Source organism: Budorcas taxicolor, chromosome 4, assembly GCF_023091745.1.
Source record: "Budorcas taxicolor isolate Tak-1 chromosome 4, Takin1.1, whole genome shotgun sequence".
NCBI classification, from domain to species: Eukaryota; Metazoa; Chordata; class Mammalia; order Artiodactyla; family Bovidae; genus Budorcas; species Budorcas taxicolor.
In genome coordinates this window covers 96,823,096-96,837,536 of record NC_068913.1, presented here as the reverse complement: position 1 = coordinate 96,837,536, position 14,441 = coordinate 96,823,096, and the positions used below count along the sequence as shown (strand labels likewise).

The window sequence follows — 14,441 nt, the reverse complement described above, 5'->3', positions numbered from 1 at the left end:
AATATATTGAGAAAAGACAAAAACATGTTTTTCATAGTTTCTGAAGAGGTGAAGGGGACAACAGAGGATGAAATTGTTGGATGGCATCACCGACTCGATGGACATGAGTTTGAGCAAGCTCCGGGAGTCGGTGATGGACGGGGAAGCTTGGTGTGCTGCAGTCCATAAGGTTGCAAAGAGTCAGACATGACTGAGCAACTGAACTGAACTGAAATGAGAGACAATTCTACAATGTTTATAATACATTTATTCTCATAGGTCCCATGTGACAAAGTTTGGATTAGACATTGCAGATGGCTTCAAGTGGATTACTTGCCAGACTTCGTCCTGAGAAGCATTTGACGAGAGGGACAAAGTGCAAAAGCGTCAGCAACTTCCAATCAGAACCTCTGCACGGCTTGGCCAAGTATCCCAAAACTCTGGGAAGTCCTAAACATAAACAAGTAAGTTTGCAGTGTGAACTGATTTGTGATGGTAACAAAGTTGGTGCTGATACTGACGGATTTTGTCTATGACCTGACCAAGGTATTAATGGTAGGTCTAGGCATCAAGTAACCTGAAAAATAGGACAGTACACTTTTGTAAACCTTTGATGATACATGAGCTTGAAACCACTGGCCTGCCCTGAGGAGCTACCTGTCTCCCTCTGTGGCAGGAACTGCTATGAGCTCAGCACACAGCTGGACTAAGCTTCCTAGCCTCTTTTGAAATTGGGCAGAGCCATATGCCAGAGTTCTGGCAAATAGAAAATGGGTGGAAGAACTGGATGCCAGTTCCAGGTCTGGCCCATGGAAAGCCTCCTGTGCAATACATAGCAGGCTCTCTCCCTACCTACTGACTGAATGAAGAGGATTCTGAGAACCTAGAGGAACCTAGAGGAACCTAGAGCCATGTGTTGGAAGAAGTCTGTGAATTACGGCATAGATTTACCACTGCATCCCCACCCGTATTAATTTATATTATACTATATAGTCGCTAAGAGTCGGGCACGACTGAGCGATTTCACTTTCACTTTTTATTTTCATGCATTGGAGAAGGAAATGGCAACCCACTCCAGTATTCCTGCCTGGAGAATCCCAGGGACAGAGGAGCCTAGTGGGCTGCCGTCTATGGGGTCCCACAGACTCGGACACGACTGAAGTGACTTAGCATATAGTCAAGAACAATAGCTTTTCGTTGGGCCAAACCATTATTTTGAAGTCCTTTGTTATAACAGTTAGCTTATCTTGACTAATACATCCTTTTTCTGAACTTTGTGCTGAGCTCATAGCAGTTCCTGCCACAGGGGGAGACAGGTAGCTCCTCCTGGTCACAAGTAGGAAGAGAGGCTAGGGTGAATTTCAAGAGTCTCAGTCTACAGCTTCAGAGGATCAAGACAAAAGAAGATAGCAGAGACAAAGCTCAACATAAGGGAATATCATATTTAGTGGAATTCTAGAGTTACTGTTAAAGCTGAGACATTCCCATAGAGCTAAAGCCACGCATGTGAGTCTCTGCTTATCTAACTAGTCCCCTCTGGGGGTTTTCATACTCTTGCGAGTACAGTGAATAACTATCTCCCAAACATAGCTATCATATGAACCCTCAGTACAGTCCATTCAAATTTATGTGCTTAGGGTCTAGTCAGATAATATGTGTGTGCTTACTTAGTCATGTTCAACTCTTTGTGATCTCATGGACTGTAGCTCACTAGGCTCCTCTGTTCATGGAATTTCCCAGCCAAAAGATATTGGAGTGGGTTGCTATTACCTCCTCCAGGGGATCGTCCCAACCCAGAAATCAAATCTGAGTCTCTGGCATTGGCAAGCGGATTCTTTCCCACTGCGCCACCTGTGAAGCCACTAGTCAGAAAGCACAACAGTTAAAACCTGTTTTGCTTTTTACTAAACATGGCAATTATGAAGAAAAAATCAACTAGTAAGTAACTTTGTGTTTGAAGGTATATTTTTAAAGTGATTATGCAAGGTTTGGTTGAATAAAATACTAATGAAATTACAGGGGAGCCAACCAAGTACTGTGGCAAAAAAAAAAAAAAAAAAAAAAATGAGGCCTTTTAGTGCTTGCCTGAAGATGTTATTGGGAAACTTTTGTTTACTTGCCAGACTTTGAAAATTAAATCCTTCTTCAAGTAGCCTCGGGTGTTAAGGACAATAAATAAGATGTGCTGATTGAAAACATTTTAAAAAACAACTTATTATAGTTTTTAAAATAACAAGGGATAAATTCAGCTTGAAACGGGATATACCAAATTCATGTGGCCTGCTTGATAAAACACCAAGCTTTAAAGCTGGATTCTACAGGTCATCATTGTATTGATGCTCTACCAAATGAAATTTTGCAGAGACAACAGCCCTAGGAAATGCTAGGTAGCTTCTACCTGTAAACCTGATCCCATTAACGAAAGGGGCAATTGATCTCCCTATCTTGAAAGTGCATAGATAAAGGGGTGAACTGCAAGTTGGTCATGATTCAGGGGGAGGAAAAGGTAAGAGTAGAAAGGTAAGAGAAGAAAGTCTCATTTTTTTGGAAGAGTCCCTGAGGGCCTAGATGAAAGAATCAGTCTTGAAGTAGTACTTTTCAAGAATTCTCTTGCCCTATTTTCAAGCGGTACAAACTAAGCTATAAGGATCCTCTAAATTTTCTAAAACTTCATCTTCTATCCCTTTCTCCAAGGCACTCCATTCCTTTGTCTTCCCACCTAAAATCTCTGGCTACCGTTAGATCCTGGAGAAGGAAATGGCTACCCACTCCAGTATTCTGGCCTGGAGAATTCCATGGACTGTATAGACCATGGAGTTGCAAAGAGACACAACTGAGCAACTTTCACACACAGTTAGATAGCCAGTACAGACCTGGTACTTCTTGAAGCTTATCACCACAGCTATGTCTAAAATCACAGAGGAATCCAGCAGACAGATAAGGCTTCCCAGGTGCCACTAGTGGTAAAACCCACTTGTCAATGATGGGATTCAAAAGATGCAGATTCTATCCCTGGGTAGGGAAGATCCTCTGGAGAAAGAAATGGTAACCTGCTCCATTATTCTTGCATGGAAAATTCCATTGACAGAGGAACTGGGCTACAGTCCATGGGGCCACAAAGAGTCAGACACGACTGAGCACACACCCGCAGACAAACAGGTGGACTTAAGGAAATGTTGATTAGGTACGGTTAGGGAACTGACCTAAGGCTATCTCCCTCAAGATTAACACAAAGGATGTGTGGACTCCTTGTGCAGACTTGGCAGGAGCTCTTCAGGGGGGATCTGTGTGACCATGTAAGCTGTTACATGAGTGCTTCCCAACCTCTTATCTCAATGATCAGATTCATTTTCCCCCCAAAGCTATATGCTTTGAAAGAGTTTCATCTACTAAAGAAAATATACTAAGAATTTATTAGGTACCAGGTATTGCATTAGTGACTGCTTTACACACATTATCTAAAAATCCTCAAATAGTCTGAAAAATAGAAACGATTATCCCTTCTTACAGACGAGTAAACTGAAGTTCAGAGGTGTTAAATAAATAGCCCAAGTCTTACTGTTAGAAACTAAATTCTGATTGGCCTTACCTCCATACCCACATTCTTTCCAATAGACTCTACCCTACAGATAACACACACAACCAACCAGAAATTCATACTGTGAAGGCACAATCTTTATAATGAGTCAGTGTGGCATAATCCCCCATATTCCAGACCTCTGCCTCCCTACAAAAGAGAAAAGCTTTGCATTACTTAGTCAATCTGTTCAGGCTTTATTGTGAATACATATACAATGTCTTCTAGGCTTTTTTAAAGTATTGGACATGGTTCAAGTAAGTCCATTACTATCTGACTCTGAGATCCTAGAAAAAGTACCTTTACCACCTCCCCTATCTAACTGGTAACTTGCAAGCCAAAATCTTTAAAAATTACAGAATAAACAAAGAAAAAGGATATTACTAATTCCAGTAGTAAAATGAAAATTGTTAGGCCAGTATCCTAAGATTAAGTTCTCTCCTGCTATGCAGAAAATTTCCAAAAACTCCCTTGTTTTTGTGCTAGCTGAAAAACAAATAACAAAAACAAACATAAAAAGCGAACAAGCAATAGTAACCTAAAAGCCCTTCTGGGTATCCAGAAATACCGGACAACCTTGAGCAGTTTAACTGGCTGGGTATTTAACTATTGTAAAATCAAAGTGTTTATTTGGAGATTTTAAAATAACTCATCTTCCTTAGAAACCCAAATTCTTACTTTTAGTAATGAATTCCTTTAACCTAGTTGCTTATATTTTCAATGGATTAGTTATTTATAGCAACTCAAAGATAAGAAGTAAACATCAACCAAAGAGAACAGATGCATGCTTTTTCCTCACTCTTGAATTTGAACAGTACTCAAGAAACATCTAAAGATCTGGCTATTCTGCATCCAAAGAAAATGCTCTTCCTTAACTGTTTATTCTAGAGTCTAAAGTGGTTTTGGTTGGGGGGAGGAATGGAAGGCGAAGGGAGAGTTATTTTAAAATGCCATAAAAGCGTCTTCTGTATCTGAACTCCCCCAAGTGTTCTATCTTAAATACGTGTTAGCAAAAAGATTTGTTTATTCATAGCTAAATTCTGGCTAATGACTGATTTCAGAGTACCTTTCGCTGGGCTCAGAGAAAAAGTCGTCTCTGCTAGACTTCATATTCCAGAAAGTTCTGCCCTGATTGACCAACCTCAGAGATAAACTTGAGCTCCTGCATCAACTCCATAAAGAGGATAAAACCTCAGTCTTAATCTTCTTATCCTTTACACAGGATAAAGGCTGTCTCCTAGGTGTCAGGCAACAACTCAGAGCCCTTTTATCTGAACATTCAAAGTAGGGATGATCATTTTAAAACAGTGCAAGTAGACAAGCTCTCTTTTTAAAAGCCCATTTTTTAAACTGGCTATCATCACCTTCACCTAGCGCTCAGTATTAGTTTCATTAGCAGTGGGACATTCAGATATAACGTAGGTCTAATACGAGGCAGTAGGAAGTATACAGCATTCCCCAAAGGAGAATTTTACCAAACTGTTTAATCTGATTCTTCTCAAGTTTTTAGATCCAACTTTGAGTTTACAAGAAATACAGAGGACAGAAGAACAAGTTTAACAGCACCAAGAGGAAACAATCAGACAAACCTAGCAAGTGGGACATTCTGTAGAACAGTTTGCCCAGAGTGGCTGAGAAGTCAAAGTCATGGAAAGAAAATGCGTGTGGGTGTGGTGCTATGAGACAGGTCTAGATTAGGAGCCTTAAGAAGCGTCAGAACCAAATGAGATATGTGGACCTCATTTGAGTTAGCCATCTTTAAAAGACATTTGTGGGGGGAGGGAAAAAAGGGCAGACATTCTTAAAGGGTATACAGTTTGTTTGGCATAGCGAAAAAGTTTTGGAAATAGTGGTGGTGATTACACATTGTGAATTTACTTAATCCCACTGAATTGAATACTTTAAAATGGTAAATCTTACATTATTATACTTTACCACATATTTTTAAAAAGATATTTTGGGGACAAATAGTGAATATTTGAATGTGGGTGGGTATTTAAATACTATTGAGAAGTTATATGAATTGTGTGAAATGTGATAATGGAACTGTGTACCTAACAAAGATGTGTATATTATTTAGAGATGAATGTTGAAATATTTAGGGGGGAAATATATTTTATATATATATATATATTTCTATGAGTGAAAAGTGAAAGCATCAGTTGCTCAGTCGTGTCTGACTCTTTGCAACCTCGTAACTATAGCCTTTCAGGCTCCTCTGTCCATGGAATCCTCTAGGTAAGAATACTGGAGTGGGTTGCCATTCCCTTCTCCAGGGGATCTTCCCAACCCAGGGATCAAATTTGGATATCTTGCATTGCAGGCAGGTTCTTTACCATCTGAGCCACCAGGAAAGCCCCATATGCTTCTATAACTTGCTTTAAATAACTTCAGCAAAAAAGAAGAAAAAAGAAAACTTGAGAACATCTGGCAAACTTTTAGCAATTGTTTGATCTAGGTGATGAATATTGGATGTTCATTATACTATTCTGATTCCTTCTCTCTATCAGAATTTTGCAAAGGAATCATGGACAAATCACCCCTCTGTAAAACAGCACAAACAATGATTGGAATTCTGAATTGGAGATATAAGTTACTTTGAGGTGATGCTCTCTGGAAGGCCAGAGTTTCCAGGGTAAGGAGGATGGTGGCACAGGATGAGTGTCGGTGGTTAGAGTCATGTAACCCTAACAGAGGTGTTACATATAAAAAAGCAGCTGAAAAGAAAGTTCAAAAGGGAGAAGCAAAAGTTTCAACCCAAAACCAGAGTGCCGGAAATCTGCGCAGAGAATCATTGCTCTCAGCTATAACTGGCTCCTCTGCTACCCCCTACGTCCTCCCTTGGGGTTTGGGCTGCTTACTTGCACTGAAAGGTCAAGAATTGTTACAGCTCTGGGAGCTAAACAGAAAGGAAAAGGACTATTTTCACCAAAGTCACTGTAGGTCACTTCCTTTTTACAAAACAATGCACCATAATGCAAGTCACTAGATTGTGTCTCTCCTGTACAGTTTTGAAGTTTATCTCCATCCTCATACTTCACGAAGAGAACTTTAGTAAACCCTGACTAGAAGTGCACCCCGAAGAGAAAAGAAGACTTTGAAAAAGAACCACCCAGAGCACTAATATAGTAAATTCATGGCTTCCCCTGCCCAAAATACCTGATAACATCTGCAAAGTGCTTCGTTTATACCAATGATTGTAACCTTGCTATAAAACACAAATTACTTTAATAATTCTTCAATTTCCCTATGGGTTAAAATCTTCCTTGGAAATCTTGAACAGCTTCTTCTCCTGGATCTTTGATTTTAATGGCACTGTGACGCATTCTTACTCACCAAGGTATTCTGCTCAGGTTTGGTTTGACCTGTCTTCTCTGCTACCTGCATTTCTATATCTCGGTCAGGAACCTTCCTCTGACTACAAGCATCAAGGAGAGAACATCAATCTTCTCTCTATCCTCTCCTTCCTATTCTGCGAGAGGGGACAGTACCTTGATTGTAGGCAGAGATCTACATTTACAGTGAGTAGGGTCACTGGTCCTTCCTCATCCTCCTTCTTCTCTTTCCACCCTCTTCCTTCCCTCTCTTTCCTCCTTCCAGGCAGCATCATCAATTTACGAGGGCAACTCTCCCTCACACTACAAAGTTCAGCTATTTTGTTCTTCTCCATTCTCTCCAACGTTCTTGATTGCTCTCTAATCAACATACCCAGTGGAGAGTGATAACACTGCAAGATTCAAGTTTGGACTTAGGACAAGGGAAAAATGTCCCCTAAATCTTTTAACTTGGTTGTAAGATCTAGACCAGTTTAACAGAGAGCTCTGTATTAACATTTTAGGTGCAGCCTGATTAACAAAATATTATATTAGTATTGACTCTACAATCTGGGCAAAATCTGGATTAAAACATGTTTTCTTTTATCCTGTGTCCTAATAATACTTTAATCTATCTATCCATTTATTCATCCAACCATCCATTTGTTCGTCTATCTATCTTTCATCCATCTTTCTATATATATCTAACAGCTTTTTTGAGATATACATCACATAATATACAGTTCACCCATTTAAAGTATACCGCTCAATATTTTTATTATATTTACAGAGTTGTGTAAACATAACCACAGTCAATTTTAGAATATTTTATCACCCCCAAAAGAAACTTTGTACCCATTAGCAGTCACTCTGCATTTCCTCCTAACCTCCTCCATCAAACCTCAGCAATTAAGCAATTGCTACTCTATTTTCTGTCTCTATAAAGTAGTTTTTCTGGATATTTCATATAAATGGAATCAAGCTTTTTTCCCATAGCATGGTGTGTTCAAAGTTTATCCATGTTGCAGTAATTCATTCCTTTTCATGGCCAAATAACATCCACTGTATGGATATATCATATTTTATTTAACCATTCATCAGCTGATAGACATTTGGATTGTTTTCTTCCTTCCTTTTTCCCTTTCTTTCTTCCTCCCTCCCTCCTTTTCTTTCTTTTTTGTAGACTGGAAAAGCATAACCATTTTCAATAGCCAAAGAATGGAGAAGCAGGACTCTAGTTCAGGAATCAGCTTCTCTGGATTGTTTCTAATTTTAGACCATTATGAGTACTGCTGCTGGCACCCCACTCCAGTACTCTTGCCTGGAGAATCCCATGGACGGAGAAGCCTGGTGGGCTGCAGTCATGGGGTCGCTAAGAGTTGGAGACGACTGAGCGACTTCACTTTCACTTTTCACTTTCATGCACTGGAGAAGGAAATGGTAACCCATTTCCCGGGGACGGGGGAGCCTGGGGAGAATCCCGGGGACGGGGGAGCCTGGTGGGCTGCCGTCTATGGGGTCGCACAGAGTCGGACACGACTGAAGCGACGTAGCAGCAGCAGCAGCAGCAGCTATGATCATGCATATACAGTTTCTGTGCTGACATATATTTTCATTTCTTTTGGTTGTATATGTAGGAGAGAAGTTGCTGGGTTATATAATATCTCTCTGTTGTAGTCTTTTGAGGAGCTGCTAGACAGATTTCCAAAGTGGCATACCATTTTACATTTCCACCAGAATGTATAAAGATTCCAATTTCTCCACATCTTCACCAACCCTTAACATTATCTGTCTTTTTGATTATAGCCATCCTAGAGGGTACGAAGAGGTATCTCAGTTTAGATTAAAAAATGTTTTTTTTTCGTTTATTTTATTCATTTAGTTTTTATTTTATTTTTGGGCGCTCTGGGTCTTCGTTGCTGCGTGCAGGCTTTCTCTAGTTGCGGAGAGTGTGAGCTACTTTCCAATCGCGGTGTGTGGGTTTCTCACTGCAGCGGCTCTTGCTGTGGAGCACTGGCTCTGAAGCCCATGGGCTTCAGTAGTTGTGGCACAAGGGCTCAAGAGCACAGGCTCAGTAGTTGTGGTGCACAGGCTTAGTTGCTCCGCGGCACGTGGGATCTTCTTGGACCAGGGATCAAACCAGTGCCCTCTGAGGTGCAAAGCAGATTCTTAACCACTGGACCACCAGGGAAGCCCTCCTTTTAGTTTTGATTGGTATTTCCCTGATGGCTAATGATGTTGAGCATCTTTTCATGTGCTTGTTAATTGGCCGTTTTTGTATATCTTCCTTAAAGGAGTGTTTATTCAAATTCTTTGTTGATTTTATTTTTTTAGGGTATCAAATGTGATTGATTTTTATTGTTTTTGTAGGCAATTTAGGGTCTTCTGGGTATGTCCATTTTGGGAGGAAACCAGGTTGCTTTTGTAGGGCATGCCTGATGTGGTCCTAAGATTGGTTCACACGGTTTTATTTATTTTAAAAAAGATTTTTTGGAGTATAGTTGATTTACAGTGTTGTGTTATTTTCAGGTGTACATCAAAATGAATCATTTATATATAGATATACATAAAACTAGTTAGTATAATCCTTTTTATTTTTGTGGAGTTGATAGTAATGTCCTCTTTTATTTCTGATTTTAGTAATCTGAATCTTCTCTCTTTGTTTCTTGGTCAGTCTAGCTAAAGGTTTGTCATTTTGTTGATCTTTTCAAAGAACCAGCTTTGGGTTTTGTTCATTTTCTCTATTGTTTTTCCTATCTTTTGTTTTATTAATTTCTGCTCTAATCTACTACTTCCTTCCATCTGCTTGATTTGGATTTAGTTTGCTCTTCTTTTTCTAGTTTCTAAAAATGGAAGAATAGGTTATTGATCTGAGATCCTTTTCTTTTTTTCTCTTCAACATAAGCATCCACAGCTGTACATTTCCTTCTAGGAACTGCTTCGGTACATTCCATAAGTTTTGTTATGCTTTGCTTTTATTTTCACTCATCTCAAAGTATTTTCTAATTTCTTTAGCAGGTTTTTTTGGACCTATTTGTTATTTAGGAGTAAATTGTTTACCATCGAGATATTTGTGTACTTATCAAATTTCCTTGTCTTATTGATTCTACTTTATTTCCATTGTGGTCAGAAGTCACACCGTATATAACTTCAAACCTTTTAAATATATTAGGGTTGTTTTATAACCTATAGTATAGTCTATCCTGGAGAATAGTCCATATTCATATGGAAAGAATGTGTACTTTGCTGTTGGTTTTTGGAGCATTTTATAGATATCTGTTAGATCTAATTGGTTTATAGTTTTGTTACAAACCCAACAATACATATTCTAATTATTAATTAATACAATTTTATGTCATTTTTTAAAAGTTAAGAACAGAAAGGAAAGCAGGTTATATATAGGGTTTGTTTTATCGCCTTCTTATTTACCAGTTCTGGTTCTCTTCATTTGTTCCTGAGGATTCGAGTTACCATCTTGTTGCATTTCTTACTCTACTATAGCTTTTTGTTCCCAGCCATCTCCATTGTGAAATGTGTTCTTTTATACAATTGCTTTCTAGATCATTAAAGAGAAAAAAAGAGAAAAATTATGCATTGATATGCTGTCTTTTATTCTTACATAATTGTATTTACTAGTGCTCTTTGGTTTTTTGTGTGGATTTGAATTACTGACTGGGATTACTTGTGTTCAGTTTGAAGAACTTCCTCGTTTCATATAACTCTAGCTAGCAATTAATTCTCTCAGATTTTGCTTATTGGGAATGTCTCTATTTCACTTTCATTTTTGAGAAATAGTTTCTTGGATAAAAGATTCTGATTTGAGAAGATTTTTTCCCTCAGCACTTTAGTTTCTTTAAAATATATATATATATAAAGATATATTAATATTCATTTATTTTTGGCTGTGCTGGGTCTTTGTTGCAGACTTTCTTTAGTTGCAGTGTCTGGGCTTCTCATTGCAGTGGTTTCTCATTTTGTAGAGCCCTGGCTTCAAGGAGCATGGGCTTAGTTGCTCTGGGGCATGTGGAATCTTCTCAGACTAGGGATCAAGCCTGTGTCCCCTGCATCTGCAGGTAGGGAAGTCCTCCCCTCAGCACTTTAAATATGCCACTTCAGTGCTTTCTAGCCCCCATTGTCTCTGGTGAGAAGTCAGCTATTAGTCTTATTTGGATTCCCTTGTTTGTGATGAGTTTATCCTTGCTGTTTTCCAAATATTCTCCTTCATCATTTTTACTATGATGTGTCTGAAGGTGGATCTAGGTTTATTCTACTTGGGATTAGTTGAGAAGTCTTCAGCCATTCTTTTTAAATTATTTTTTCTGCTCCTTTCTTTCTCCTGTACTCCCATTATACATATGTTGATGTACTTAATGCTTCTCACATTTCTCTGAAGTTCTGTTCATCACTTCTTAATCCTCCTTTCTCTCTGTTCTTGAGATCAAATAATAGCTATCTATCTCGTTTGCTGATTCTTTCTTCTGCCAGTTCAATTATATCACTGAGCTCCTCTAGCGAATTTTTTTTTCTAATTGTCACAATTTTCAAGCTCGGGACATCCATTAGGTTCTTTCAAAAATAATAATAATTTCTATCTCTTTACTGATTATCTTATGGGAGATTTTTATCCTACCTTCTTTTGCTTCTTTAAGTATGGTTTTCTACTGTTCTTTGAATATATTTATAATAGCTGCTTTGAAGTCTTTGTCTGCTAAGCTGGATCTGAGCCCTCTCACAGGGTGTTTCTATTGACTGCTTTTTTCCTCCTGTTTGGGTCACATTACACTTTCTTGTTTCTTTGCATGTCTCATAAGTTTTTTGTTGAAAACTGAACATTTTAGATAATATATTGTAGCAAGGCTAGATACTGATCCTCTCAACCTTATTGTTTATTTTTGAACTTATGAGCTTATTGTTGTAATTTGCTTTTTTATTTCTTCCGTGACTGAGCTAAACTATCTTAGTAAATTCTATTTCCCTGCAGTTTGAAACCTCTGATGTTGCTCCTCAGAAGATGCATATTTGGTCTTATGCACAGTCATCCTGGGATAATGTTGATTTTAGCATAGTTCTCTTTGACTGTCTCTATCCCCAGTCTCCCTAAATTGTCTTTCTCTGTTGTTATGATCCTTAGATATTAGACTCTATTAGTTGCTAGCAAATCACTCTATTGTTTTCAACAATGCTTGTTGCATACATTGCTATACAGTCTGATCCAGTTAATTTTAAGACCCTCTGCAGAGGTGGTTTTTGAGGCCAGTCTTTGAGATTTGTTCTGACCCTAGGAGGGCTCTTCTTAGCTGTCTTTTTCTCTGGTCCTGTCTAGTAAAATTAACTGGCCTATAGTGAGGCTTGTTGTTCTCAAAGAGATACCAACTCCCCCTTAACTGCTTATCACCGAAATCTCCATTGTTTTCCAAGACTCTCTTCAGCTTGAATTTCCCCACATTATTTTCCAAATAAAGTCTGTTCCCTTGTTGAGAGCTTCTGAGGGAACAGTGACCCACTTCTCATGGAGTGATACCCTTGTTTTTTACAAGTGAGGCACCAGATTGGGGTGGTAGCCTTTGATCTTCTTGGCTTTCATCTCCCTTTATGGAACAACAATGTTAAATGGTAAATAATTTTCACCAGGTATGGTTGTTTTGTTGAGGAGTGAGTCTGTGAAGCTCTCCGTACTACCATTTTGGAAATCATCCCCTAATGCAATCTTAAGAGTATTAAATCTCTTCTAGACTGCTAATAACATTTTTCTGAACTATGCAGAATTTGGGTTTTGAACCAATTATGATATGAAGACTAAACTGGAGGTGAATTTGGAGGTAAAGCTACCAATAGATCACCCCTGACCAAATGAAAACTTCATAGAGAAGATCTGAGAACCATCTCCCTCGTGCATGCCAAGCAAGGAATACCAGCAGATCCTGCTCAAAATAAACCACTAAAACAGGTATCAGGAAACAAAGGTACTAAATCTTAGCTCTCTTCCTGGTTTTCCAGGTGACCCTGAGTAAGCCAGTTAACCTCCTCTGAGTTCTAGCTCCCAGGAATAGCAAAGTGTTTTAAACTATTTGTCTTACCACTGGCCCTCAAATAGGACTTGTGGTTTAGACTGTATTTATGATGGAGTGATTTTCACTAAATCTTCCCTATTCTTTTCCCCTCCTGCTGTTTCTTGTGACTGACATCATGCATCTGGAAAATATCTGCCTGGGCTTTGAGAGCTATTGCTACTTTGGGTTTGTGAACTCCGGATTGAGTCCTGTCTGATAAGCATCATGTTATAAACACCTCAAACTTGTTGGACGAAGAAAGGAAATCACAAAGGCTTATCCCTACCCGCACTAAATGTTTTAATTTGTGAAAGAAAAGACAGTAGGAAACTTGGAATTTCCAGCTCTGGTCTTTCAGTCATGATCTACTGTTCCAAGTCAGAATCGTGTCTTATCCTCCTTGGGCACTATCATTTTTGGTCACTTAAAATGAAGTTGTTCCTAGACAATTCATCTGCCAGCTATTTTTGGAACAAAGTTTGCCTCTAGTAGAATCTTTATAAGATCCTGTGGTCCTGACAGTTTTTGCTGACTTCTTAATAAGCACTGCCACAAGCCATTTGAATACCTTGGAGATAAAGATTAACAAGTCCCATCAGTCATTAAGGTGGCTTAAAAATCAGGCTCCTTCCCTCCAGAGATTAGGTTTAACAGGCTCACCCACAGGATTAAAGGAGTCTTTAGCCAAAAAACCCCAGATATAAATTGAAAGCTACTGACCAAACCAAGACAGAGCTAGTTTCCTTATTAGCAGCAGTCACACTATTCTCCTGACTGGGAGGCAGAGTTTTCACGGCATAATAAAGTTGTTAAAAACATTTGGAGCCCAGAAGGGCATCATTGCTTAACAGTTACAGAGTTTTTATTTTGGATGATGGTAAAGTTTTGCAAAGAGACAGTGGTAATGGTTACACAAGATTATGATTATACTTATTGCCGCTGAATAGCATATTCTAAAATGGTCAAAATAGTTGACTTCATGTTATGTATATTCTATCCTCCCCCCAACACAAAACACGTGGGTCCCCACTGCTGCTGGCTCTCTGTCCAGAATGTTCCTCAAATTGTTTAATAATAACATTTAATCTGAGGCTTTGCCAGCACCTGAGTTTCCCAAAGAGCTCCAAAGATTTCCTGAGTTATTAGTGCCAACAACATGGCAAACAGAAAAAAAAAAATTAACTTCCCATATCCCTGCCTGTTTCCCCAGAAATTTGGAAATAATATGTAGCTACTTAGAGTCCAGAGGTGCAGAAAGCCTTAAGATGGGTGTATGCACATTTGGAGTTGGCCTCAGCTGGCATCCACTTCCTCATGCCCTCATTAAGTGGTACCTGAAATAACTAGCAGGATCATAAAGTGGCTTACCCTAATCCTTCAAATTGTTAGACTTAATCAAGAATTATGACACTATATCTCCAATTAACCGCCAATAGTTTTGAACATTCTTTTCTGATTGACTATGCCTTTTTCCTGTTTATCTGTTAGCCCACTGCAGCCTTGTGACCCAAGGCTCTGGAG

General features: G+C 38.9%; 1 long non-coding RNA gene across 1 annotated transcript in view; it reads right to left on the bottom strand.

Annotated features, from left to right (window-relative positions):
• Window positions 1-273: 273 nt before the first annotated feature.
• LOC128046985 (uncharacterized) overlaps window positions 274-14,441 on the bottom strand; it is a 131,294-nt gene continuing 117,126 nt past the window's right edge. Inside the window, exon 3 of the long non-coding RNA XR_008199279.1 lies at window positions 274-429. This is a non-coding gene — a long non-coding RNA (uncharacterized LOC128046985). The remainder of the gene's footprint in view (window positions 430-14,441) is intronic.